The following is a 25,223-nucleotide window of genomic DNA, read 5'->3' as shown; positions in this document are numbered from 1 at the left end:
CTTTGGCCAGTTTGGGTCAGCTGTCCTGGGTCTGTCCCCTCCCAGCTCCTGCTGCACCCCCAGCCTGCTCGCTGGCAGGACAGAGCGAGAAGCCGAAAAGTCCTTGGCCTGGTGTAAACACTGCTCTGCAACAATTAAAACATCAGCATGTTATCAGCGCTCTTCTCATCCTAATCCAAAACATAGCACCCTACCAGCTACTAGGAGGAAAATTAACTCTGTCCTAACTGGAACCAGGACACATAGTTTTACTGGTATATTTTATTTTATTTCAGTGCCATAAACTAATAGAATTTATACAGATCTCTGATGGATGTTTGCCCAAGAGAGGAAATTCAGTGACGCAACAGATCCTTATCTCCCCCATTGCCCTATGGCAGAGTTTATGGGATAGCACTGGTGACCATGTGAATGATACAGGTCATGAGAAAGTGAGCAGGAAAGCGAACAGATAAATCTTGTTGTGGAGGCAACAGCTTTTCATAGTGATAATCCAGGCACAAACTGAGGCTGCCTAATACACTTGCTAGCACCTCACAGGCAGCAGTGATCCTGTGCCACCCAAATTACTGCTGATGAAATGTGTCCACGCTTCTTGAAGAGAAGGTACCCCAGCTCCCCTCACACTACCTCCCCCTTCAGAAAGCTGCTGTCCATCTCTCTTACTGTGTCATCCTTATATTTATGAGCAGTTATCTAGGTGTTGTTACTTACTTCACACATTCTGCAGATGTTAACACTTTCAGACATGAACACTGACCCACATAAAACCACAGTAAGTTATTTTTTCCAACACATAATCACTAGTCTATTTTTAACCAGTTCTTTATCCTTTTTTGTGTCTTAATCTGGATCTCTGAAGCTTGTAGTTTTTAAGCTGAGGCCTGTCATGTAAAACTCGATCAAAGGCTCACTATAAATCCATGTAAAATATATTATATGCACAGTCATTATCGACCTTGCCTGTAAAATGAAGATATAGGTACAAAAATCTCAGGCAATAGCAATGTATTTGCAAGCATTACAATATGATCTGCTGCAGAGGGCTATTCTTTTGATGTTTCATTTGTAGTATATTGTTCCATGAATAAGGTAATCCTTAATAATTTTTACTTTACAAAGTACAGAAAAGAACACCATAGTAAGTAAGCCATATAAAAATCTGAAGTTTCTCTTTAAAGACAATGTTTTTTTTTTTTTTTTTAAACTTGGATATTTAAGATTTTTTTTTTTTCATTTGTTGCTGAGCATTTCAGTTAGAACTCTTATGTAAAATTTTGCATATTTAAAATTCTCTGGTCACTGTTGACAGTAAAAATTTTGGTTGGAATACAGTAGCATACTGTTCTGTGAATCAGGAGACTCATGTTCTTACCAGTGAGAGAGTGTACTGGAGTACCCAGGTCGGCTGGAGTCTTTGCATGAATTCTAAATTATCTATGTAGTTTTTTTTAAAATGTGCCCAACTTGTCAGAGAGACATGAAAGGAGCTGCAGAACAGCACAAGGAGAAACTCAATTCCTCACTGTATTGCTGCTGACCTCCTAGGTCCATTGTTCTGCAAACTGGCTCAAAGCAGAGCTTTTTGTCAGTGACTGAAAAGGGGCATTGATTCTGGCAGTTGCTATTCAGCACAGCAGGGACAAGTGTACTATTGGAGGTGGGACCAGCAAGGAAATTACTATTAGCATATCCAAGTTACTGTACAGATGCAAATTTAGAGTCATTCAGTTCCTTTAAAGTTCGACCTTTTGGGAAAGGTTTTATTCGCCTTCATTTCTTTATTCTCCTTTATACCCCTATTCCCCTTCATTCCCCTCTGGATAGCTCTGTACAATTCCAGAACTTGTAGGCTAGATCTCTGCATTGAGCCCCCTATTTCCTGATGTGATATATGGAGTAATAATTCGTGTCAAGAAAATGGTTGATGTTAATAAAGAAGGGGGAGATGTGGGAGTGTGGCCACGGGGGTCGACAAGCCCCATGGTTGGTGACAACATCAGACTCTCAACCATGAGGCCATCAGGAATGTAAAGAGTTTAGAGGGAACAAAGAAGGGTGATTCAGGAGACGCCATGTTGTCTCGGGTTGCTTGTTCTCCCGCCGTGAAGGCATGGAAGTTGCTGGGGGGTTGCTGGTTGCCGGGCAAAGTTGTTCGACCAGTGAAGAGTTAGTGGAAAAGGACTGCTGTGGGGCGAATGGTATAAAAAGGGAGCCTGTCCTCGATGATGAAAACAGGAACAGGGAGATGAACAGGAACAGGGACAAGCTAACAGAACAGGGACCAGGACAGGAACAGGGACGTTGATCGCCTAACGAAGATGGGTTCGGCCGAACTCAGCAAACAGCTCTAAGAAGCTCGTATAGAAAGTCACTGGAAATAGGCGCACTGGAGCTAGAAGGAAGCTCAAGCTGAGAGAAGCAGACCTGGGCACGCAACTGCCGCTCGCTTGGCGAAGGTAAGCAGTTGCGTGCTATGGGGAATAGAAACGTCCTTAGAAACAAAGACTGTCCTGGTAACCTTACAGCTTATTCCTTTTATTAACAATCAGTTTATGATCCTGAAACATGGGACCAAACCGAGGTCAAGGTGTGGGACCCTGCTACTAAAAACGACAAGGTTGCGGTGGGATTGCTCGGCACCTGGCGAGCAGTCTCTGAGGCCTTGAAGAGCCATGTGCGACCACAATCAGAAACGTGTAGTTTGTCACATAATCAGGGAGCTGCAGCCTCGTCCACCGATCCTTCTGCTACACCATCGCCCCCTAAGCCGCTACCGCCATCGCAGGCCTTTGCTGTTACGCCCCTTGGTGACCTGGACGTTCCTTTTGATCCAGGCCCTAAAGGCCCTGAAAAGGACCCGGATCTGTTTCCCTTCGATCCGGGAGGAACAGGATACATAGACCCGAAGGCCGGGTTGCTTAACAACTGAAAGCGAGACATATTGTTCCCACGACTGGCCCTGGAACTCTCTGGTGTTTGTAATCAAGAAAAAGAGTGGAAAATGGAGACTGTTACATGATCTGAGAAAAAATAATGAAAACATGGAAGATGTGGGAGAACTTCAACCAGGATTACCATCTCCAACTACGCTCCCCCAGTCATGGACATTAATAGTAATAGACTTAAAGGATTGTTTGTTAAACACTTAGAATTCGGAAAACTTTGCCATGTTTATTTTTCAATTGATACCTTTTCTGATTGTACATATGTATAGGCGTACTCGGGTTTCTTATGAACATGTAAAAGCAATGTTCTATATATTTAGTTCGACGGGTGTGTGCGTGTTGGTAGAGCGTAGACTGCCCGCGCACCCAGCGCTGTTTACTTGCCTTTTATAAACATTACTAAATTCAGATTGAGTTGTATCTTCATTTATAACACTGATGATAATATTAATGTGACAGACATAGCAGAGCTTGACATCTGTGAAATCTTTCACACTGATGTTAGTAGTTGATGGTGAATGGCAAAGCTTTCCTTGGCAAAACAAATCTGATTTATTGATTTCACTGGAGGGTCAGAGTATATAAAACCAAAAATAAAATATAAGGTTAATATCCATGATGCTAGCTACAGTTTAACTACCTTTCCTGAAATTTCTAAAATTTCCCCATCAACATTAACCCTTCAACTATCTAGAAACAGGATTGCTTTCTCTGTGTTTTTATGTCTCTTCTCCAATGTGCTATGAATTACAGACTTGCATCAGCAGCTTCAGGCCTCTGGCTGCTTAGTTTATGGTTGAGAACATCTTTATCTACCTCGGGAGTTTTTTCCCATGAAAAGTTATCCATTATTACTGCACTAATAATCTGCTCTCCTTTATCTTGTTACTATTCTGTATGATAGAACCTTATCACATCTTACTTAACATTCTTTTCAGTTTCTGTCTAATAATCAACTTTGATTAATTCAATATATACATGCAGATACAATGAAGTTCTTGTTTTTAGCAATATTAATGGAAACAAATTCCTGAGTTCTCATGTTGTGTGAACTGATCCACCATGCAGAAAGAAACTTAGGATTTTATTGTCTCCAAAGGGTAAGACAGCATATGTTGTAAAAACAGTTGGAAAAAAAATGTAGGAAAAGCTATGATAATTGCAAAGGAAGGGAAGGGGAAATACCAAACTTAGAAACATTACAGAAGCAGCATGGGCAGCTAGTGAAGAATAACACTGCTACCATCTTTCTCTTCTGAAAATTGAGCTAAAGCAAAACAACAACATTGCAAATACTAAAATTCTTTTCTTGTATTAACCGTAAAATATTTCATTATTGCACTGGAGCAGATAATTAGGAAATTATAGCTACTGTGATTTGATGAAGTAACAGAATTCTGAAGCATACCTGCTTGACAACCCTTAACTTCAAAGTTCAGCAAGATTTTTGAAGGATTCCTTCTGCTTTTTACCTTTTTGCAATTCCTTCTCTCTCCACTGCATATTTAGCTCTTGATCAGGGATGCTTTGTCTTACTAAGGAGTTATGAATAAAATTTAGAGTTCATAAAAAAGGCAGCTGGGGAGTAGTGTAGTCAGAAGCCAGAGTGAGAAACGTGAAAAACAATACTAGTAAATATAATGAGACTTATGAATGACAGCATTCTACCACATGGTTTTGCTTCCCCCAAGGACATACATACCTTGAAGAAACATGATTTAAAGAAACTGATAGGATTCTAAAGGAAAGGTTGTTCTCCTTTGTATCATCCATTAACTCCATGAGGAACTTGTGGCAAGCATCCAGTCCTGGTCATCGTCAGCAATGGAGTTATGCTATGGAGTTGCTTTGAAGGCATATGCATGTGCTGACAAACTTTCTGATGGTTAGAACAGGATTCAGTTCCAATAGTGATAAATATCTTTTATTTTGGAACTGGAAAACAGTGTTCTGCCTCTAAATTGTGTTTAGGTACCTATACAGAGAGTGTCTGTGAATCTGGAGTTAGGATTAATTACACAAATGTAATTCTGTATCACCTTGTTCTGTACTGGATTATTTCTTAAGAATGCACTGACACACAATATTATGCTGTCACAGGGGAACTTATGGCAGAATGGCTGCAAGAACAAATCACATCACTCAATAACATAGAATCTAAAATTTATTTTCTAAGTGGGATAGATATAGCAGATGTATAGTAATATCTATTCTAAGATTTTTAGGACATATATACACCCTGTATAACTACTTATGCTAGCCAAAGCTCCTGCTTCTTTGGTCCATTCATGCTTGGCACTAATTTTCAAATGTTAAGGTATATAAAAAAGATATGTTTAATCTTAGCGGTAACTTAACCAAAATGAATTCAGAATTCCTTTGGGAATATAAAACAGTTCATCAGGTCTACAAAGAATTATTTTTTCAGGGAAGAATCTTGATGATTTATTTATAATATTCAAAACCAATTAAAAAGTTCTCTAATAATTAGAACTACTTAATCTTCTCTAAGGCAACATGAAAGTGAAAATAATTAAAATAACAGCAGTGAAATTGATTAGGAAAAATAACTATACTGATTGTAAGACATTCTGAGAAAAAACTTCTGGGAAATTTACCCAAGTATTTGATGTCCTCTGGTTGCTAAAATTATCTGTATTTTCTATTTACAAACATATAGAAAGAAAATTATAAACTTAGAAGCTCTTCTCATGTAGTACAGATGAGAATTTGGGAGGTGAAAACATGCATACTTTCTCCTTTATACTTATATAAACTCCATGAGAAATGCCACCTACACGGTAGCTATACTACAACATAGTTTAAAGCTGTTGTGTAAGAACCTAGTTATTTGAATGAAAAAATAGTGGTTACAAACTGTTTTGTAATCTCCACAATGTAATTATCCTGCATGTTATGAAAGTCTGGCAATGTTTTCCTGTGTTCCTTTGGAATCAATTTATTAATTAAAAAATTAGGTCAGCTCCACTGACCTAATTAACTCTAATAAAACCAGCTAGATCACAATTAAGATTCTCCTTTCACAGAGGTATTTTTTGTCTCTTTAGTGTCATTTGTAATTTAAGTCTGGAGAGCTAGTACAATTCTTTTGTGCTCTTTGTATTTTACTCATTGCTACTTGATCTGCTTATTTAAAACAATACGAGTCCCACAGCTAACAAAAGCCAGGGACAAACTTTGAATGCCAAATTTAGTATATGTATTATTCATGTAATTTGTGGTCTCTATGAAAATATAAGTGAGAACAAAGTCTGTGCTAGAAGGAGGAAAGTTTTATAATCCTAACTGTATTGTCACTGCATCTTCCAAGGAACCAACAAGGTTACTGACTTATGTGGGCTGAGCTTCATGAATTATCAACTTAGGAAGCACTGACTAAACCTGTGTTACTGGGTTGGGTTTGTTCCACTGAGGAACCGTATTGCTAAAAGACAACTTTCTGCACTGCAGAAAATAAATAGTAAGTTACTTTTTGATTAAATTAAAGCAATATCTCTATCCATCTATACCATTTTTTTGAACAATACCAGGGTAATTTCCTGTTTTAGGTTTATAATTACAAGAAGCTTTTTGGAACAGGATGCTGAGATGTATAAACAAAACTCTGTAGAAAGCTCCAAAGTATATAGTCTAAGCTATTTGTCTTAGTTTCCACTGCAGTTGGTTAATGGCGAAACATAGTCCACCTAGATGGTGTATTATCTAGCTTAGGCACCTATAGCAGAGATACACTACTTTCTTTACAATTATTTCTCTCTGCTTCCTAAAAGAATTAAAATATCTTAGATGAGAAGTGTAATCTTTCAGCTAGTTATAGTAAGTTAAAATTAATTATGCTTGTTACAGTATGACTATTAGACAATCCGTAGGCCGGATTGTCTGATCATTCCTTACACAGGAGGAATCCACAATAAACGGAATGAATACCATAACAAAACTCCTAAGTAGCCCCTGAAGAGACAACCGCAGGGGAAAATGAGCAATCCTGAAAGACTACATACACTAGAAAGTTTCTTAGCTGTGGGAAGAAATTTTAAGAGTGAGAAACTCCCACAGCTGCCAGAGTTCATAAATGTGTCAAAAAAAACCGTCAAATAGTTAGATGACTCAATTCATTCAAAATAACAAAATAGTGATCATCCAGAGATAATATCTAGTGTGGAATTAAAAATACCAGCTGAAAGATGACCTAATGTCCCCATAGGCCCATTTTACATAGGCCCTAAATTCTGCTGTTCCCAAAAGTTTTGCTAGAAGAAAGTGGAACATTATGGGAACTGATTCCACTCAAGAGCCATTGTTGGTAACAATCAATTTCAAAAAACGCCTCACTTGGCAAAAGATGACGACTGTAGCATTGCATCCGTCATGCTCATCTTGTTATATAATGCACGTTGCAAATTGCTTTCATCTTCTAAGAATCACAAGGAGGGCTGTGGTGTAAACACTACAACCTTTTTCTTTTGAGGGTACTCAATATAATTAAAACCTCCAGTATATGATTTGAATATAATTCAGTTAGACTCTGCTTCAAATTGTTTCAGTATTCTTATCTACGAATTTACATTATAACAGACTTTACTTCTGGAAGGGATATTATTGGGTTAAAAAATGGCTGGATGGCCAGGCCCAGATTGTAGTGGTGAATGGAGTGAAATCCCACTGGCGACTAGTCACCAGTGGTGTTCCCCAGGGGTCGGTGTTGGGGCCCATTCTCTTTAATATCCTTATGGATGATTTGGATGAGGGAATTGAGTGCACCATCAGTAAGTTTGCAGGCGACACCAAGTTGGCGGGAAGTGTTGATCTGCCAGAGGGTAGGAAGGCCCTGCAGAGGGACCTGGACAGGTTGGATCAATGGGCAGAGGCCAATGGGATGATGTTCAACATGGCCAAGTGCCAGGTCATGCACCTTGGTCACAACAACCCCATGCAGCGCTGCAGACTTGCGTGACTAGAAAGCTGTGCAGAGGAAAAGGATCTGGGGGTGTTGGTTGATGCTCACCTGAACATGAGCTGGCGCTGTGCCCAGGTGGACAAAAAGGCCAATGGCATCCTGGCTTGTATCGGGAATAGTGTAGCCAACAGGACCAGGGAGGTGATCATCCCCTTGTACTTTGTTCTGGTGAGGCCGCACCTTGAGTACTGTGTTCAGTTTTGGTCCCCTCAGTACAAGAAGGACATCGATGCCCTGGAGCATATCCAGAGAAGGGCTACAAAGCTGGTGAAGGGCCTGAAACACAAGTCTTATGAGGAGCATCTGAGGGATCTGGAGTTGTTTACCTGGGAGAAGAGAAGGCTCAGGGGAGACCTTATTGCTCTCTACAACTACCTGAAAGGAAGGTGTGGGGAGCTGTGGTTTGGCCTCTTCTCACAGATAACTAGTGATAGGACAAGAGGGAATGGCCTCAAGTTGCGCCAGGGGAGGTTCAGGTTGGAAATTAGGAGACATTTCTTCTCAGGAAGAGTAGTCAGGCATTAGAATGGGTTGACCAGAGAGGTGGTGGTGTCACCTTCCATGGGGGTGTTTAAGAAAAAGTTGGATGTGGCGCTTAGGGACATAGTTTAGTGTGTGATATTGGTGGTAGGGGGATGATTGGACCAGATGATCTTGGAGGTCTTTTCCAACCTTAATGATTCTATGATTCTATGATTATAATAATATATGACGTAACAGTAGTTATTCACCAAATGGCAAATAACTCAAAAAAAAAAAAAAAAAGAACTATTTCTTGGAATTCCAATAAAACATTGATAATTCATCATTCCACGATGAACTGCAGTTATGTGAAGAGAACCTTAGACAGTTCCTGTACCTTTTGGTTGCCTGTTAAACGATAGGTAAAGAATGGTCACTGTCATTTAGATGGAAATTTATTTTCTGTATATGTAATGCCATCCTGTGACTATTTATCCTTCATCCTATTTACCTGTCAGTACATCAGTGTATTACAGTTCAGGTACAGCAAGTTGCGAGTGATTGTGTATAAATCATAATAAAATATGTCACATAATATCTAGCTTTCCGTGTAGTATCTGAGTTATCTGGTGAGAGTATCTGGACATTTAAATTGTATGTGGTTTTCCATTAAACAAAAAACAGCCTGGCTCTCCAGACAGCAACTTGATATATTTGTAAACACAAAAACACACACAAAAACACCATGGAAGAAACTTTTGTTTTACAAAATTCTTTAATTCCTTATGAGAAATTCAAGAAGAGTATTTTCTAAGCATAAAACTTTCTAAAAGGCCGATCAGTAGAAAAAATGGTGTAATGATCTTAAGTGAAACAACACAAGTTACATCAACTACAGTTATCTATATATATCTCTTTCTAAAAATGTTATTCTTGTTGCTGGGGAAATTAAATGATTTTTTATTTTAGCACTTCTGTGTGTGCCCATAACTCTATAAAATGAGAAGCTGCTGTGTTGAAGTGAGTTTAGCTTGAGTTTACTGGATGTACCTAATATAGCACATTTTCAACCTTCATAAACATAATAAAGCAAAACATTGAGATATTATGGAACTTACTGGAACTCTAGTCAGCAAACAGAACGTTTACTTTTCTTGTCCCTTTGGCTATATTTTTCTTTGTTTTCTTTATCATAGAAGAAACTGTTTCTATTTTATACAATAAAAATAAAAATTGGACTTGGAGAAAGGTAAAGAAAAAAAAATGTATAACCAGCCAGTACAGTTACAATGCTAGTGGATTTGAGATTTTTTTTTTTTTTAACCAAACTGTTAGGAATCAGGTTAGCATTCTTGAACAAACCACTTACAAAAATCTGGAAAGAAATCTACCTATGTTATGCGGGGGCATCTTCTGGAAATAGAGAATGTAATAACCATCTCCTCATTTCAGGGAAAAAGCACAGCTTGGAAATTTGATGGGTTTATAAATACTCTTGAAATTTTCCTTTTAATGAGATGGATGGATTTGTAAGCCTTTATGTGCTAAAACTCAAATATTCTGGGTGGTTAACTCTTATAGAAAAACTGCAGAGATGAGCAATTGCATATCCAGATGACTAAGAACTATCTTAATTAAGACGTAAGGAGCTGATGTTTCCACGATTTGTCATCTATGTTGATGAAAATTGAATTTGAAACATGCGCATTGTTGTGTGTGGGAACACTAGCTGTAGAATAGAAATTATGACATCTTTGGCACCATTTTGACAATATCATAGATGTAAAATGTATGGACATTTTCTGCTCAAAAAGTGTGTTTTACCTAGTATGAACAGGGATACATAAATATATCCTTCACTTCAAGCAACAAAATCTTGAATCCTGCCCCTGCCCCTGTCCCTGCCCCTGCCCTTGCCCTTGCCCCTCCTCCTAGTGTTTCATGAAGGGTGAATAAAGACTTTGAAAGAAAGGATAACGTGATAGTACTCTTGCTTGATTGTATTGATTTGGCACTTTATCATGGTATACTTCCAACAGATGTGTGAAATGTGAGCAGCAACAGTTCTGCATAAACAGGGTCACTAAGCTTAAGCTTTTGTTTTTTGTTTTTTCTTCCCTATTGCTACTGTTGCTACTCTACTCATACAACTGAACCTAGGAGGTGAGTTGACTCATTACTATCTCTTTCGGAAAACAAACAAGAACCTCCCTTATTCTGTTACTAAGAGCCCTAGTTCTCAGGTTAAAATGCATAAGATAGCATGAAGTCAGTGCTGGGGTTTAAATCTGTTTCAGTTTGATTTTCTTTTAGCATGCTTTTGAATTCATATTTAATATTTTCATATTTCATATTTCAACTGCTTAATATTAATTTCATTTTATATTTCCAGTGGGAATCTGGTTCTCAAAGGATTTTCTGCAGCACTGTCCAAAACAACATCACGGGGGAATGGAGATAATTGAGCTTGTATTATGGTTGGGCTCATTTTTCTCTCTCTACAATTTTTTTTTCCTCAGCATGACAGTTGCGATCTCCAAGGAGAGAATTAGAGAATTCTTTTAAAAAACTGGTAAGAAGTATCGGCCCTTTAGAATGATTCTATTGTATCAGGTCAACAGGATAATTAATTATTGAATTTAAAATATTCTGCTGATCTTTCTGCTTCTTCGGATGTGCTGGGCCTTACACTAACAGTTTTTCTTTTCCTATAAGAGTAGTGAACTGAGTAGCTGAATACTACAGTTAGACGACATGTTGTAGTGTGTCTAAAGAATTAAACTTCACTAGAACCTTTTAGCTTATGTTTTCTGTAGCCATAATCTTATCTATGGTAAACATTACTTTTAGTTACTGACCTGAGTCTAAGGAAGAACATTTTGGATTGTTGAGTAACTGGGTTGATATATATATATATATATATATATGTACATATATATTTAAATTATTTTTGGACTCTCTATTTAAGAAAACATAGTGTAGCTTTCTGAAGAGCAGACTACATTGATTTCAGTCCTCCATATGCCAAAGGAAACACTTGTGCTTCTTCATTCTGTATTAAAGAGTTAATATTGTTCAGGTAGAAGTCGTCATCTGACTAGGTATAGACTGCCACAGTGAAGACTGAATAGTATATGCTCACTTTGCAGTCAGTGAAGAGAAATAGGCACTTGTAGGACATGGGTGTATCTAGACATATATCATCAGTAGAGATTAGATAACTGAAGGTTTTATCTCTCTTTATAGATAAGTGTCATTTTCTTGTTTTGAAATAAACTGAGCACAACGTGTAAATTTCCTGTAGAGGTTCAAAGGAGAACGAAGTGCAACAGAAATTAATTGTTCCTGGCAACAGAATGATTTTCCTCTTTAAGGGTTTGGGATCAGTTTTCTTAAAGGGATATGGCTGGTCCCTAAGAAACTAGTAGTATGAAATAGTAATAGTAATCTATAGCATAGCGGTATGTTTCTATGGGTACAGTGGTTCTCAAAGTTTTTAAAAAAGAAATCCACTTTTGCAGGGCCACGTGTCTTTATGTTCCACCTTTTGCATATAATCCAAACTAATTTTTTTTTTTTAACCTTTATTTTTTATTAACCTGTCACTTAAATTTAAAATGAGTAGTTTTATATCTAGGAAAGATCTTTCATTCACTTTTCCTCTCATATTGAAATCTTAGTAACTACCACTGTTTTTATTGGTTCTCAGCAGAGATGGCAGCAGATTGGTTCCTGCAGGTTGGCATACTAATAGGACGCTGCAGTTACGCAAGAATGCAAATTAAGTACCAGACCAAAGGATCGTACAGTTTCATACTTCGTTGACAGCAAACAGCAGATGTTTTAGAGAAGTGTTAGAACACAATACTGCTGAGTAGGAAGCACAAAACAGTACTTCCGCTAACACAGCTAAATTTTCAGAGAAATAGTTTATATGCTTCCCAAACCACAAATTATATCTCTATTCTTGATACATATTACATTTGTATTTTTTGAACTTTTGCGATGATCTTTGTATTCGTAATAGTTTTTTGCCATCTGTTACATTCTGTAGCAATCAGCTCTATACTTTACCAATGTGTGGTTGATAAGAATGCACCTCCCCCCCCTTTTTTTTTCTGTTTTGAAAAACTGTCTGCAAGTGTTAATGTTGGAAGACTGGCTGCTAACTATCTTTAATTGGCAGTAGCATTCATTCCTGGGCAGAGGAGTGAATACTGCACTGCTCCTCTGGAGCTGTTGGATGAAATAAAATGTAATAGTTCCTCTACTAGTATATATTTCTTGTTATACTTTCAGATGTTTCTCTATTATTATAAAATATTACCATGAACATTAGAAAATAGGTGTATTTGAATGAAATTCCCATGAAAATATTTGTGATTTCAGAAAAAAAAAAACTTTAAAAATAGGACAGATAATAGAACGATTTATGGATGGTTGATGAAGGAAACTTGGAGAGAAAGACGGATGAAAGAAAATACAGTATTTTTCTATATATAGTGAGAAATTACATCTAAAGGAATCTGAAAACCCCAGTGTAAATGTGTAGAATTAAATAATACCATTTGGGCTCATGCACAGTTTTTTAAATGTATCCAGTGTGTAAACAATGCAGCTCACTCATGCCATCAGTTTTATATATATATATATATATATATATTTCACACACACAAAAGAAATATTTGTTGAAAGATTAACATAAAAAGATGTATAATTTAATAGTTTTGATCCTCAGTAGTGCAGAAAGAAAACATTTTGGGATGCTGATTTGTCACTTTGGTTGAAGCACTGGCTAAGAGCTTTGCTGTAGCAAATGCTTTTAATAAATTAGTGGCTTTATTATAGTGAAGTGAGAACAATGTTCATGCTTTTACCCCTGTTCATCCACCTTACCATTGAGAAGCAGTAATTTTTTCTTCTTATGTTGGGGTAGCTTTCCCTATAGAGGAACTCTAAATCTTTGCTGTCCCATAAATATATGAACATAAACAGCGATTTATTGCAATTTAGCTCCTGTTTTGGTGGAGGAGGTTTATGGTGCTGAGAGAACTCATTAATCTAATTCACAGCTCATAGTATAAACATAACCTTTACAATATATAACAGCAGAAATTATGCATGGTTATGATTTACTGTTTGTGTTTTGTAAGGAGAAAGAAGTGTGAACTTGTCTTGTGACTTCCAGTTTTAATGCTCACTGATTAAGTTGAAAAATTAATATGAAACTGCTATAAATAACAATCTATGTATATTTACATTTTGATGTTTTTTTTTAATAAAATATTAAAATTAAGATGCTGTGAGAACAGCATATGAGTCAGACAAGCAACCTTAAAAGGCATATACCAGAGCTGCTATTAACCTGAGCAATTATTACAACAGAAAATCTGCTTAAAAGATAAGATTTCTGACATTTTCTCTCTTTTTAACATTATATAACACAGAAAAATAAGACATTACTGTGTTGTGGAAGTGTTAAATTGCTCTTTAGGTCTTACATGCTTAAGTATGCATATTTTATTAGGATTCATATTCTCACTGAAGTGGAGAACTCCAATTTTGAATTGAGTGGATGTTAATATAATAATTGTAATATATTCATAACTTGTAATGCTTTTATGAGTTTACCTATACTCAGACTGAATTTTAAGAGAAACCTAAGATGCTTAAAAAATAGGCTTTTTTTTCTTTTTTCTTTTCTTTTTTTTTTTTTTTTTAAAGTAATCAAAAGAGTGATCATATTTTGGTGTTTCCATTTTTGGTCACTGTGCAGCAAATTTTGAATTTCTATCGAAATAGCTCTTATAATTATGAATTCTCATTATTTTTAATATATTTTAAGAACATTCTAGAATGTGTATATCATACTCTAATATTTTTCAGAGTATTTTGCCAACATCTGCAAGTGATGTCATTGGAATATTGCATGGTTAAATACATTTAGCTGACACTTTTTTGAATATTTTACAATTTATACATGAGAGTTAAAAATATTTTATTGAGATACCTTACTAATCAAATCATAGCTCTTCTTATAGAGCCATATTCTACCTATAATCACTATTTCAGTAGAGAACGTTCAATTCATAAAAGTAAACCTTAAATAATATTTTTGTTTTTAAAATAGTATGGATAGACTATTATCAAAAACAACAACAACAAGAAGCAATCTTAAAAATAATGCGAACTTCTGTTCAGGAATCATGAAAAAGTTAGGAAACGTTAGTGATAAACTGTATTGTAAAATTTGTCTTTTTGCTCTCATATTGAAAGCAAACCTGCAATTTAAATTCACTAAAATTATGATTTAAAGTTCTATGAGAAGATTTTATTATTGAAAGTCTTAGCAAATAAACACTGTAATTCCTTTAAAATGTAATAAAAATAGCTTAGTAGAGAATATTTTACAAAGAATGGTGATTATTTTTAGTTTTTACAAATCATTTTAATTATTTGTTGTTCATTTTCAATTTGAGCCATATATTAATTGGTGATCTCATAAGCACCTGTGACCAACATTTAGTCATAAGATGCATATATTATTTTAATCTATAAGATATACGGAGGAAAAAAGCTATATCCTTGTACATTTCCTCACAGTTTTTCCCAAATCCTTTGTTTTGTAATGTGACAGTTTCTGTACAATACAAGAAACTCATCTGAAAGTTTCTACCAATATAGTAGATATTACAGCAGTGCAACTGTATGAATGCTATATAAATTTTAAATACATATATTTATTCTCAGTTAGATGGTGTTAATTATTCAACTTTTCCTTCCAAGCTTTGAAAGGAAGAAAGAAATAAGATCCATCTCTCTAAGAGTTATTAAGAAGAAAATACAATGATATCTATAGAGACATTGCAAGAACATAGGGACAAAGATCTTCCTTAAAATGAATGTTTTTTTTTTTTTTTTAAAGGGGGGGGGAAGGAAAAAAAAAAAGCAAGAGATAGAAAACTTTTAAAATGTTAGTGACTTAGAAAGTTAAAATACCATAGTACACATTGATGTTTTTACGTGTATAGAGCAATATATTATTCCCAATGTTAAGTAGAAGATGTTTGGATGACTCTGGTTAAAGTTTCTATGCAACGGGAAGACACTGAGGACACATCGCTGTTTGTAAAAAGTTTTAAGTAATAGATTGATTTAACTCTCCAGTAGAATTTAGCAGGTAATTTCCTTAGAATCTATTTTATATTTCAATCTTAAAGGGAAGCAGTAGAGTTCATAAACAGTTTTCCTTATATTTTGACAATGTACTTGTCTTTTAGAGATGATTAAATATTAAAATAAACCTTTTATAATGTAGTGACAGATGTTTTCAGCTATAAAATATTCTCAAATCTATTTATTAAGCTCATAATTATCTATTTCTTCAAGCAAAGGGAGAAGAACCCATTATCAATTCTGAAGAAAAATATATATGCGGTTCTGGTGGACTCAGGTAATACAAAGCAGTTGACCACATTGCAGAGGTCTGAATCATAACAGCGAAATATTTGGCAATGTATTCTGAAGATTTAAAACATAAGAGCCATATACTGACCCTAAATTGTGTGATCAATAATAATGTATGAACAATAATGCATGAACAAAGTATTGAGAGTTCTGCTATGGTACTACAATATGGAATTACAATACTCTAAGTGAATCAGTCTAGCTGATAAGAAAAGATTTGTTTGAATGCTAACTACTGAGTGGACAGTCAAAAACTGACACTGGCATATTTCGGAGAAGGGCTTTATGTAAAGCAAGCCAGCCTAAATCTAAAAAGCTTAATTATTTAAATTATTTATCTAATTATTTAAATATTGTAATAACCATAAATACCTATAGTGTTACACAAATCTGCAGCTACATTTTACTAATACTCGAAAGCCAAATAAGGACAATTGGCTTATAGCTTTGGTAAATCAAGTTTAATCATTCAAACCAGAAGATAAATGATTTTGATCAAATGGAAGACCTTTGTATGACAAGGTTGTTTCCCCTCTAGACTAAAGTTAATCACAGCAAGTAAGATTTCTCATAATCCTACCCCAATCTATTCCCATCATGCACTAATTCCTTCTGAAAATACTCAAGATGAAGAAAATAAAGAACATATATTCCAATAATACATTTCAACGTTATATTCATCAATGTCACATGTACACTTTCCTACTGACTACCAAAATAATCTGGTTGATAGAATTTAAAATGTTATTTTGAATTCTATTGATGAACATTTATAATTATGCTTTGTAATTAATTTAATAATTGCATTTTATTTACAATTTAATAATAACATAGCATTAATTATTATTTTGAAAAGAATATCTAATATCTAATTTTAATAAATTTTATTTTTTTTCTTGTAGTTGTCTTCCTAAATCAGATAAACTACCAAAGTAATGTATGAAAAGCTTCAAAGAAGTGGTGGGAGAGTTTGTGAAGGCAGATATTACATGATATGGAAATATCTGAAACTAGCCATCAAGGTGATTTTTTTTTTCATTAATACAAATGTGTCTAATGGAATAAGAATGTTTAATAAAATGAACATCAAATTGGTAAGAAGTGAACAGTAGTGAACAAAGAAGTGAACAATTATATTCATTCTTTAGTCTAAGAACAATTTGAAAACTCTCTGCAAATAAACCACATTACTTACTTCTCTGTAGGAACTAACTTATTGTCCCCATTCCTTTTTCATCAAGTTGAGATACCTTTTTCTAAAGAACATTTGAAAAAAGAAGCTTCTACCTTTTTAGATTATTTTCCTATAAGAAAAAAAGAGTAAAGTGAACAGTCATACCATATGAAGGATGCTGATTTACTTGTTTTTAGCATTGCACTGATTATCACTTAGAATCTGTCCTTAGAAATATTTTCTATGTGAAACAACATTATGGATGTGTGACACACGCTGTTTCCACCCCCCCCCCCCCCAAAAAAATAAATCATCATCAGCTTGCTTTTTTTGAATCATGATCTTCATGTATCCTAAGAAAGGCATATTGTGGGCTTAATTGAACAGCAGCTAGGAGTAATTCGGAGACATCACTGTGTCTTCACAACTCTAGCTCTAGGTGGGAACATCATGTAGGAGTACAGATTCATCTTTTAAAGGCACTGAAGTTCAAAGTGCCTTCACTAAATAAAGACCCTAGCTATCTCTAGCTCTGAGTATACTGCTAGAAATGGATACACCTGGAGAGTTATTTTAGACCAGCATGAACTGGTAGTTGGTTGACGTCAGGACTTTCAAATTATTTAATTCAGATCTTCTACAAAGAGATAAGAGATAAGAATCAATATTAGAATCATAGAATATCCGGAGCTGAAAGGAACCCACAAGGATCATCAAGTCCAACTCCTAGCTCCACACAGAACCACCACAAAAAAAAACAAAACAGACTGCGTGTCTGAGAGCATTGTTCAAATGCTTCTTGAACTCTAACAGGCTCGGTGCAGTGACCATTTCCCTGGGGAGCCTGTCCCAGTGCCCAACCACTCCTACCAATGAAGAACCTTTTCCTAACACTGAGCCTGACCCTCCCCTGTCACAGCACCATGCTGTTCCCTTGGGTCCTGTCGCTGTCACTAGAGATGAGATCAGTGCCTGCCCCCCTGCATCCCCTCATAAGGAAGCTGCAGGCTGCCATAAGGTCTACCCTCAGTCTCCTCTAGGCTGAACAAACCAAGTGATCTCAGCTGCTCCTCTTACATCTTGTATATTTTGCATACATCCTGCATATTGGGTATGTATGGTTGCACTTCTGTACTTTCAGTATCTGAAGGCCACATTTTGTGCATTTTTCTCCTACCGCAGATTAATTCTTATATTATCTTTTAACAACTTGCCTGGGGTGACATTCATTTCACATACTTCTAGATAGGTAAACATCAGTCTAAGCTAGTTGTAAAAGCCTCTCCAAGGACAGTGATAAATACCTCCAAAAGAGCAGTCATCCTAACTGAAGACAGATGTGTAAACCAAAGCAGATGACTTTCTGTTTCTACATCTCTGGCACACAATCCCAACCTCAGGATATATGTCTGATGCTGTTTCAATGATCCAGCCTCCATATGCTTCAAATTAATTGCTTTACACTTCCTGAGCTCTCCCATTACTTTCTCTCCCAAGCCACAGACAATGGTTATATCCTCTCAAATTCCTGCTAGACAATTTGGCAGGAAAAACACAAAGGAGAAAATAATTTCATATTATTTCTACTTCATTATTATTAAAGCAAACGAAAATTTACAGGCAAGCTGTCAGCTTCTCCTCCTTCCTCTTGTCAGACTCCTTAACTGCAATGGAAGGTGCTGAAAATGGTATGTTCTGAAACAGAGGAATCCTCCTTCCCATGCTATGTACTCACACAGAAGATACAAATCCACCACACCACATTTACTAATACCTTGGAAAATTAATACGGATGGGACAATTTCTTCCATTAGAAATAGACCAGTAGATAATAGATAATGCTCAAGCAACTCTCAGGCATTCTTCCACAAGATCTTGTGGATGCTTCCAATTGGCTGACAGGCAGGTCTCAAAGGGTTGTGGTAAATGTGGCTAAAAGGGCTGCGGTAAATGGGGCGACATCTGGCTGGCGGATGGTCACTAGTGGGGTCCCTCAAGGCTCCATTTTAGGGCCAGTTGTCTTCAATGTTTTTATAAATGATTTGGATGTAGGACTAGAAGGTGTTTTGAGCAAATTTGCCGACGACATTAAACTTGGAGGAGTTGTGGACTCGGATGAGGGTGGAAAGGCCTTGCAGAGAGATCTGGACAGATTGGAGAGCTGGGCGATCACCAACCACATGAAGTTTAACAAAAGCAAGTGCCGGGTCCTGCACCTGGGACGGGGCAACCCTGGCTATACATACAGACTGGGCGACGAGACACTGGAGAGCAGCCCCGCAGAGAGGGATCTGGGGGTTGTGGTTGACAGCAAGTTGAATATGAGCCAGCAGTGTGCCCTGGCAGCCAGGAGGGCCAACCGTATCCTGGGATGCATCAAGCACGGCATTGCTAGTCGGTCGAGGGAAGGGATTGTCCCCCTCTACTCTGCGCTGGTGCGGCCTCACCTCGAGTACTGTGTGCAGTTCTGGGCACCACAGTACAAAAAGGACATTAAACTGTTGGAGAGTGTCCAGGGGAGGGCAATGAAGATGGTGAAGGGCCTAGAGGGGAAGACGTATGAGGAGCGGCTGAGGTCACTGGGCCTGTTCAGCCTGGAGAAGAGGAGGCTGAGGGGGGGACCTCATCGTGGTCTACAACTTCCTCGCGAGGGGGAGTGGAGAGGCAGGTGACCTATTCTCCATTATCACCAGTGACAGGACCTGCGGGAACGGTGTTAAGCTGAGGCAGGGGAAGTTTAGGCTAGACATCAGGAAGAGTTTCTTCACCGAAAGTGTGGTCGCACGCTGGAACAGGCTCCCCAGAGAAGTAGTCACTGCACCAAGCCTGTCTGAATTTAAGAAGAGATTGGACTGTGCACTTAGTCACATGGTCTAAACTTTTGGGCAGACCTGTGTGGTGCCAGGAGTTGGACTTGACTTATGGGTCCCTTCCAACTTGGGGTATTCTATGATTCTATGATCTTCCTTGGATAAGACATGAGAATACATTACAAGAGGGTATGCTTGTACAGTGCTTGTGCACCATTTCCACAGATTTTCTGAAAGAGTTCACAATGTGAATTTTAAACTTTTTTTTTCTTTCTTTTTTTTTTTTTTTAATACTGAGGACAAGAAAATCCCGTGTAAAGATTCTCCTTTTTGAAGCAAGATCCAAGTACTACCTTCTTGATCTTTCTTCCATGAGTCCAAAAGCAGATGCAGCCTTGATCTAGATAGTGGCTGGTACAGCAATAAGAACTGCAAAATCATCTCATGATGCAAAATTGTTCACCAGCTCTGGTGCTGGTAATCTGTTGGGAATAGTAATGATGAGGCACACAAATCTGAGTTGTCTGTTCCTGCAAATTCTGCGATGCAATGCACTCCTTTGCATGCTGGCGAAGAAGTATTGCTGGCTACTACTGTGGGAACGTGAGTTTCCAGATAACACAGACACATCTCTGGAGTGTAAGAATAGTTTTGTAGCTTCTCTCCTGCTCCTGTTTCTTGATTAAGATAAGATCGTATCACTGTCTTTTTGCTTGAGACCAAAGATCTGTAATGGACAATAATAGTCTGTTTCCAAGATCCTGGATGTCACCCTTGAAGAGAAAGTTGAGGTTTAACAATAAACTCCCAGTTTATTCTCAAATTCATTTTCTACTTCAGAAGAAAAGTCGGTAGCACTACTGGGACATACATAACTAGTTGTTTACTCTTGACATTGTAGCCCTATATATTCATTGTTCATGGTAGCAAATTGTGCCTTGCATGTCAGCATATTTCTTCACCTGCCTACCTTGTTCCCTCTCTCGTCCATTATCTTTGTTTCTCCTCTTTTCACCCTTGGATAGCACATCTCCATGAAGAGAGAAGCCCATATATCTCATTATTTCACACTTTCCTCTTCACAGATGGTAACCCCACCTGCAGATCTGCCCTTTTCTTGCCATTACTAACTTCATGCCCTGTTTAAACTCTGTTATGTTTGCAACCAGGTCACCTACTGAGGGAATGGCTACTTCTGACAAGACCCAATCTCCTATTAAGTAAATGAGCTACAGACACAGAGGCCCAATTATTATTAAGTGTTAGCATAATTGTAATTATAAGTAGAGTGTTTCGTTACAATACAGCTGTTGAGGCTTTAATGCAACCCTGCAATGTGCTTTATTAATAAGCTGTATAGAATTGCTGACTTCACAATTTTCTGGATCACATTTATGATAACAAAAGAGGTTATGAAAATGAATTCACTACAGGAGCCCTACTGTGTTAGTTACTATGATTCACAAGTTTATTATGGTAATAAAGCAACATGAGACAATAATGTTGGGAACTGAAATACACTAATGATGCTTCATATTGTTCCAAAAACATTATGCAGAAGTGGTAAAAAGTGTTATGACTTGCAGATAGTCAAATGTAGCAGATGTCACACTACTGAATAAAGCAAGAGAGATGCTACTGTTAGCCCATGCACCATTTGTTGCTTTCTTCCATGGTCTTCCTAAGTGAAGAGAATGTTTAAGTTGGTTAGTTGGCAGAAAAAAATATGATTTTTATTAATTCTTATCAAATTATAAACTAATATTTGAGAGACAAACTGTGATCTTATCTTCACTAGATGTTTTCTACTTAACTTTATTGATACTTGGTAAACAGATTTCTGAAGCAAAAGATTAAGTGTTTGAAGGCAATGCTTCCACTATTCTTAAATGTATGTTGAAGCTGTTTGCTAGTTAAAGCTGTTCAGTGTAAACCTATTTCAAGTGGCTTTGAGGAAATAAGAACATGACAGATCAGAACAACAAGGGAAATTTATGATGCTCCTTCCAATTTCTAAATAATGGCAGAGTCAACTGTCCCAGATAAACATTTTAATATGAAATTATCACATACTGTGTTTAATTTACTGTAAGCAAGGTTACAGCAAGATTCACTCCAGTTAGGATTATTCAAAAATAGGTGGCACTTTTTGAACATAAATTTTGATTAATCTGGGTATAACTGCATTGCAAATGAGAGTTCCAAGAAACCACTGTACCCTGATTGACTATGCTGTTTAATAGCTAACTGTATCTGTGATTTTTGCTTTCAGCCTTTTCAATTAGCTTATGCCAAGACAAATCTTCTCTAAAGGGTGTGATACACATCATGAAGACCAGGTTTTGGTCTGTTTTTCTTTTGTTTAGCATTGTAGAACTATGCACATATATTCACAGGTCTTTTTATAGATATATAGTCTATATCCAAAAACACTGTTTTGCATTAAGAGATTCCATATGTTAGTTTTAGTGCTATATACCTGTATATAGTGTACAGAGGAAAAGTAATAAATTACTCTTGCAGCAAAGCTGTTCTGCGACTCTCATAAAATATGTCACATTAGTGAAGACTGGAGAGTACAGTATCCATTAAATACATTGCAGTATGATAAAAAGAATGATCATGATCATGGAAAAATTCTCATTTAAAGAAAGATTAAAGTAATGAATAGCAAAGTTATAAAAATATGTTGTCTCTGTCAGAGCACATGAACAATGAGGACATTTAATGAAATTAAAGATGATATATAAAAAATGATAACACTTTCTCAAAAACTGTATGGAACTCATTGCTATAGGAAATCTGCAAGGCCAAGAAAATAAAAGAAATTCAAATGGAGCATTTAGATTTTAGATAGAGCTAAACTGTAAGACAGAATCTGGTCTTCCTAAAAGCCACTAATATTAGTTCACGTATCTTAGTGGATTGCTTAATCCACTAAGTACTTTCATTCGTTAGACATCTGTTTGAGTTTTCATTATTCTGAAAATGACTTGTGTGTTTCATTTTGTTTGTCAACACATGCTTCAAATGTGTTTTCTGCTGAGAAGGATAATTTTTGTCCAATAGTAAAATTTAATTTCAAAGTGCAATTACATGGTTTTAAACAAACAAACAAACAAAAATAAATAGCTTCTGAGAGCAAATTTGAAATCACCAATCATTTTTGTATCCCAGCTGTATGTACTATTCATCAGAATCTCTCTTCTCTGGTTTGGTTTTATTATGCTGGCATGCAGGGCTTCCCAGTGACCTGGACAGAAGAAGAGCAATACTTCATGTACTTGTGGTTGCAAGCCACTTCTGTCTTAATGGAAAAAAGTCCTCTCCTAAGTCCTCTCAAAACAATCTCTTTGAATGAATGGTAAAAAGACTACATTATTCACCACCTCCCTCCTACAAAGCTTTTCCACTCTTTTTTACGCACTTTTACTAAGGAGGTGTAGATGTACTATGAAACAAGATTCTCAAGGTGGTAATTTCCTATGGTTTCTCTCTAGTAGGAAGAGACAGACACTTTATCTAAGTAATTACATTTCTTTCTGAAACAACTCATTTGAAGGCTCCTTATACATTTAGTGGAAAATAGCAGGTAGCTTATCTGGAAGAACTATACATCTTTTTGCTTGCATTTAGAATCCCTCCCTTGATTCAAACAGAAAACTTAGACCTTAGATAGACTGAATTGACTTCATGGACCCAAACACGTAAAATTTCGGTAAGGTAGTAGTTAAAGCAGATGTCTAAACTAAGCTTCCATGCAAAAATATTCTGTCTTGAATTCATTGCCACTGAATGTTTTAAAACGCAATAGCCGGTGCTTCATAACACTGATCACTTAGAAATCTGGTATGGCTCAAGGTACCCCACTATTCTTTGACACTTCACTTTTCAGTGATTACTGAGAAATGAGAATTGCAAAAGAAGACTGGTGCCATGAAAAATTTAGCTAGACTTTAAAGTATTTGGAATGTGGAAGATTTAAACTTCACTTGAAATGTGTAAGAAATGGATGACAGCAGAAAAGAAGACATTTAGTGGTATTCTTATTTCTAAAGCAGCTATTTCTGAAGCATTACCTGCTTTCAAAACTGCTCAGTTAATTCAAGCAGAGGAGGCTAACTATATGACTATTACAGAAATGAGAAATACTTCATGTAAAATAGATTGAAAGATGCTTTTAATAGATTTTGTTAAAATAAAAGCAGAGAGAAATTTGCAATTGATCATCTATGGATGAGATTTTATCTTGCAATTTAGGGGAATAATTGGAATCCCCTACTATGAAATAATTATAATAATAAAACGGATTAAAAAATGGATGAAAATAAGTTGTAGTTAGCAAAATAAACAGATTTTTTTCAGCAAAGGAAATTACTCAAACAAGACTGAATGTGAGGGAGAATGGATAGGATTCTTGAATTGTTGGAGAATGTACAGTAAAGAGTGATATTGAAAGAAAAAGATACTGGAAATTCAAAGCTGGAGTCTATCCAAAACTCTGCATTATAGAGGATCAAGACAACATTTAACATTTGTGAAAACACAGAGAAAATGATCATGACTAAGAAACTGCAAGTATCAGAACAGAATGTGCGTTATTAAGAAAGCGGATAAAGTACCATTCGTTCAGAAGAATTATCTATAACACAAAATAGTAATGAAGAAATAGCTAGAAAGCATATGGGAATTGTACTAATTTTAAATTGATACAAAAGGCAATATGGTGCTAGAAACAATGTCATTAGTAATGTTAAATAAATCCGTAGGTAACAAAAATGAGGCAGGATAATCATTTGGGTAGGAATTAGACGGTAGTATTGTCCACAAACATAAGTATATCAGATAAATAGATGCATAAATATATAGAAGTATTTGCAATTTTGAATTTCTACCAGCTGCTATGCCTATAAATAATTAGGTTATACATGGTCAATCACCTAACTTCAACAAGAATGAAAAACAAAAACAAAATCAAAACAAAACAAAACAAAAAAACCACAATCACCAAATAATGCAGAGTATGCAGATATCACAGACTAAGATTCTGGGAAAGTTCTCTGCACGCTGAAGAAGAGATTAAAGGGGACTTTTTTACTTCATACACTTTGCTGTTATTGAACCATAGGAAAAATGCAAAATCAGGGAGAAACCAATAAGAAAGCAAAGTACTTGTGCTTATAGATAGGCTCAAAGAAGCAAGTACTTAGAAAATCAAGTAAGTTCTGCACAGATTATTTTGATATGAGAAGTGATTGTACAAGAGCATGTCTGGAGACTCCAGGTAGTTCTGTAGAAAGCCATAGCTTCTGGACTAAGGATAAACAGAACAAATTTAAGCTCTTTTTATTCAAAATACACATGGGACAAAATTAAGGTGTAGG

General features: G+C 36.3%; 1 long non-coding RNA gene across 4 annotated transcripts; it reads left to right on the top strand.

Moving 5' to 3' along the window:
- The first annotated feature begins 14 nt into the window (after window positions 1-14).
- Window positions 15-25,023, top strand: LOC308191644. Of its 4 annotated transcripts, none has more exons than XR_013948180.1 (4): window positions 15-10,960; window positions 15,778-15,841; window positions 16,775-16,877; window positions 21,009-25,023. It is a non-coding gene; the product is annotated as an uncharacterized lncRNA (long non-coding RNA). The 4 variants fall into 4 exon arrangements; XR_013948181.1 differs by having other exon boundaries at window positions 16,758-16,877; XR_013948182.1 differs by lacking the exon at window positions 21,009-25,023 and adding an exon at window positions 20,138-20,981 and having other exon boundaries at window positions 16,758-16,877.
- Window positions 25,024-25,223: the final 200 nt, after the last annotated feature.

Source organism: Anser brachyrhynchus (genome assembly GCF_964034855.1).
Source record: "Anser brachyrhynchus genome assembly, chromosome: 1".
NCBI classification, from domain to species: domain Eukaryota; kingdom Metazoa; phylum Chordata; class Aves; order Anseriformes; family Anatidae; genus Anser; species Anser brachyrhynchus.
This window is presented reverse-complemented; position numbering and strand designations above follow the sequence as displayed.